Here is a 4,862-nt window from a genome sequence, read left to right as displayed (position 1 = left end):
TGGACTTCTGGGTTCATGTGACTTAGAACCATATGATACATGCGAATCATGTTTGATGGGTAAAATGACACGTTCACGCTTCAAAGGGACATGTGATCGAGTTACTGAACCGCTAGGACTGATACATACATATGTATGCGGACCTATGAGTACTCTAGCACGAGATAATTTTGGATACTTCATCACGTTCACTGACGACTTCACTAGATATGATTACATATATCTAATGAAGCCTAAGTCAGAATCGTTTGAATTGTTCAAACAATTTCAAAATGAAGTAGAGAATCAACTTGACAAGAAAATAAAAGTCATTTGATCGGATCGAGGTGGTGAATATTTGAGTCAAGAGTTTGAGGATCATCTTCGAAGTTGTGGAATAGTATCCCAACTCACTCCACCAGGAACACCTCAGATGAATGGTGTATCTGAAAGGAGAAATCGAACCATGTTAGACATGGTCCGATCGATGATGAACTTCGCCGATCTTCCAACAACTTTCTGGGGATATGCTCTCGAAACGGCTGCTTTCACACTAAACCGAGCTCCGTCAAAAGCTGTGATAAAGACGTCATATGAGTTATGGTTTGGAAAGCCTCCAAAACTGTCTTTTCTTAAAGTCTGGGGTTGCGATGTTTATGTAAAACGTTTACAAGGATATGAACTAGCACCCAAATCAGACAAATGTCACTTTGTGGGCTATCCAAAAGAAACAAGGGGATATTACTTCTACAACCCTTCAGAGAACAAAGTGTTTGTTGCTCCTGATGGTGTCTTCCTTGAAAAGGAATTCCTTTCCAAGACGACAAGTGGGAGAAATATAGAGATCGAAGAAATTCGATATGAGCAACAAATTGACAATGGTATACCACCATTGCCAGTAGTCGCGATTCTCAACTATTCTGAGCAAATAGTAAGGGAAGAAGAGGAAGAGATGATGGATCTCACAGAGCCTCTCGCGCAAAGCGAATTAGATTCGCAAGAGAACCCTCAAGAAGTTGAGTGTGTCTTACCTGTTATTCAAGCCCCGCGTAGGTCACAAAGGCTAATTGAATTATCTCAAAGAGCAGACATGTTGTTAATTGAAGATAATGAACCTTGCACCTACAAAGAAGCTATGACGAAACCAGAGTCCAAAAAATAACTAGGAGCCCTGAAATCCGAAATGGAATCCATGTTTGAGAATCAAGTTTCGAACTTGGTTGATTTGCCCGACGGGGTAACACCCATAGGATGCAAATGGATTTTCAAGATGAAAACAGACAAGGATGGAAACGTTAGCGTTTTCAAAGCTAGACTTGTGGCAAAAGGTTACAAACAAGTTCATGGTATAGACTATGATGAAACATTTTCCCCTGTCGCAATGCTTGAATCCATCAGGATTATTCTAGCAATTACCGCTCATTATGATTATGAGATTTGGCAAATGGATGTCAAAACCGCCTTCCTAAATGGAAAATTGGAAGAAGATGTGACATGACACAACCTGAAGGGTTTGAAGACACCAAATATGCTGAGAAGGTTTGCAAGCTTCGAAGATCCATTTATGGATTGAAGCAGGCAAGTAGGAGTTAGAATCTTCTGTTCGACGAGAGAATAAAAGAATTTGGTTTTCTGAAGAACGAAGAGGAATCTTGTGTATAAAAGAAAGTTAGTGGGAGCGACCTAGTTTTCTTGGTCCTATATGTAGATGACATACTGCTCATTGAAAATAATATTCCAATGCTAGAATCCTTAAAGGAATTGCTAAGGAAGTGTTTCTCAATTAAAGACCTAGGAGATGCAGAATATATATTGGGCATCAAGATCTATAGAGATAGATCGAAAAGGATGATTAGACTCAGCCAAGAAACTTATATAGATAAGATTCTTGGAAGATTCCAAATGAAAGACTGTAAGAGAGGATTTCTACCCATGACACATGGTACAACACTTAGCAAGACTTAAAGTCCCAAAGACTTGGATGAGCAAGCGCGCATGAATAAGGTACCTTACGCCTCGCCTATAGGATCTATCATGTATGCCATGATCTGCACTCGACCAGACGTCTCATATGCTCGGAGCATGTGTAGCCGTTACCAGTCTAATCCAGGTGAAGCACACTGGATCGCAGCCAAGAATATCTTGAAGTACTTGAGAAAAAACTAAGGATCACTTCTTGGTGTATGGTGGAAAGAAAGAACTAATCGTGGAAGGTCATGTGGATGCAAGCTTCCAGATAGACAGAGATGATTACCGATCATAGTCAGGTTATGTCTACTGTCTGAACGGAGGAGCAGTGAGCTGGAAAAGCTCAAAACAGAGCACTGTAGCAGACTCTACCACTAAAGCACAATACTGAGCCGCTTCGGAAGCAGCCAAGGAAGGACTCTGGATAAAGAAGTTCATCACAGAACTTGGTGTCATTCCTAGCATTCAAAATGAAATAACTTTATATTGTGACAACAATGGAGCTATTGCCCAAGCTAAGGAACCAAGATCAGACTAGAAATCCAAACACATCCAAAGGAAGTACCACGTGATACGGTAAAGACCGTGTTTTTCCCAAAAGAAAAAACGGTGCTCGAGAAAAAAAAAGGTTTCCGGGAAAAAAAATATTCGTGAAAAAATACCTAAATAATAATAAATCATAGGATTCTTATCAGTTGCTAAATAAACACACCATTAAAATAAATTCATCATCAAAGGTCCTTGGTCCAGGTCGTAGAAATGGACAACTGCGACTCAAGAAGACTAGCATGTGAGACTGACTGATAGCGCAGTTTCATGGGCTATAAGAACTGGGAGTTCTAGTTAATTACATGAGTGTATGATTGGGAATATACACTGGATGGCCCAACAAGAGAGTTGTTCAATGAGTACTGAAAATACGTCAAGATTGAGAAGATTCCATAAACATGAGTACTCCACTCATCTTATGTAAAGAATGTCAAACTTTGGTACCGCCAAACGCCGCGCCGTAACAGGAGGTTATAAAAGCGGAATTACCGGGAATGACATGATAGACATGAAGTTAAGTGGGAGTACAAGACTGGATTATGTCGTCCTAACAAGGTTAAGATTAGTATCTCCGGGCCACTTGAGGAGAAGCAACTGAAAATGTGTGGCCACACTCGATTGGATTAAAAGTTAATCATCCAGTCCGATCCAATTAGCGGTCGTAATGCTTTGCTAGAAGCCGCTTACGATCGTCGAATTACTTCGATAATTCGTAGCTAAAATAGATCGGATCCTACAACGGGTTACACATAAGAGAGGTAACTTGATCGGAGAGATTTGACTAGTGGGAGCTAAGTTATAGATGGATATGATCCAGTCTAATGGTGCTCAAAAGAGATAGAAAGAATCGGGCTTGAAAGAGAAGTCCGAAAAGGTCAAAAAGCACACTTTTTGGCCGGCCGGCCAAGAAAGCTACTTGGTCCGGCAAAAACAAGCTCATTAGGGGCTGTTATGGCCGGCCATAACTAAAGGGAACCCTAATTAGGGTTTTCCCTAATAAAGAGTTTAAAAGAGAAATAAACTCCTTTTGTGCTTATCTTTTCTGAGGCACTTTTTAGGATTCCTTATTCGAGTGGGACTCTACTAAGGGAATGCCTATATAAAGACCCATTAGGAGTTCAGAAAAGGTGTAGAATTTTCTCTGAGATAATCAATTCTCTCACACATAAAAGAGAGAAAAGATAAAAGAGAAAAAGTTCTCATTCTATCTATCTAGTCAAGAAGAAAGGTTCTTCTAAACCTTCCATTAAACTCCTAACAGTCATTAAGGAAGGGATATCAAGTTAACCTAATTGGTGTATCAAGTAGAGGAGCGACAATTGGAGCTCTGCATGCATCTAGAGCAAAAAAAGGGATTTTCTCTTTGAAAATGGACATGGCTAAAGCCTATGACCGAGTTAGTTGGGAATTTCTAGAATGTGTTCTGAAAGCGACAGGCCTCTCTGGCCGGATTCTTACGCTTATCATGTCTTGTGTCACCACTTCTAGATTTAACATTCAACTCAATGAGGGAACAGTGGGTGATTTCACAGCTTCTAGAGGTCTTAGACAGGGCTGTCCGTTATCGCCCTATCTTTTTATCCTTACCTCACAGTTTCTCTCTCTCCTTTTCAATTATTATGAGAATCAAGGTACATTTACAGGGTACCAGATCAATCAAGCAGCCCCTAACATTACACATTTACTATTTGCTGATGATCTGATTGTTTTTGGAAAGGCAACACAAGAGAATCTTAATACAGTAATGCAAATAATGGAGGAGTATGGTAGATTTTCAGTCCAACAAGTAAATTACTCCAAATCTTCACTGCACTTTAGCAAAGGAGTCCCTTCAAATATAACGATGCAATTTGTACAAACTCTCAATGCCCCCTTGATGACTGATAGAGAAAAGTATCTGGGAGCACTAGTACTCAAAAAAGATCACAGAATTGAAAGTTACAACTGGCTCATTGACAAATTTAATAAATCATTAGTAGGATGGAGGCAAAAATTCACCACTCAAGCAGGTAGGACTATTCTAATAAAATCAATTTTATCTTCCTTTTGTACTTATGCTTGTAGCTATCAAGTTATGCCTAAGGCAGTGGCCAATTGTCTTGAAAAGATAGAGAGGAGTTTTTGGTGGGGTCACTCCCCTTCAGAAAGAAAACTCCATTTTATTAATTGGGACATCATTTCAGCCCCTAAGCACAAAGGGGGTTTAGGTATTCGATCCATTGTTGAGGTTAATTCCTCTCTTATTGCCAAAATGACATGGAACTTTGTCACCAAACCTAATGAAGTTTGGGTTAGACTCCTTCAAGCTAAGTACATCAAGAATGGTGATTTTTGGTCACATACTATTTTGACTGGTTCTTCCCATC

General features: G+C 39.8%; 1 pseudogene; it reads left to right on the top strand.

Annotated features, from left to right (window-relative positions):
- Positions 1 to 1,974: 1,974 nt before the first annotated feature.
- LOC147564541 (secreted RxLR effector protein 161 pseudogene) lies at positions 1,975 to 2,519 on the top strand (annotated as a pseudogene).
- Positions 2,520 to 4,862: the final 2,343 nt, after the last annotated feature.

This window comes from Eschscholzia californica, unplaced genomic scaffold (assembly GCF_041429995.1).
Source record: "Eschscholzia californica isolate CP2 unplaced genomic scaffold, dmEscCali1.0.p SCAF_1, whole genome shotgun sequence".
In the NCBI taxonomy this organism is placed as follows: Eukaryota; Viridiplantae; Streptophyta; class Magnoliopsida; order Ranunculales; family Papaveraceae; genus Eschscholzia; species Eschscholzia californica.
The sequence above is the reverse complement of the archived record's forward strand: the minus strand, read 5'-3'. Positions and strand labels throughout refer to the sequence as shown.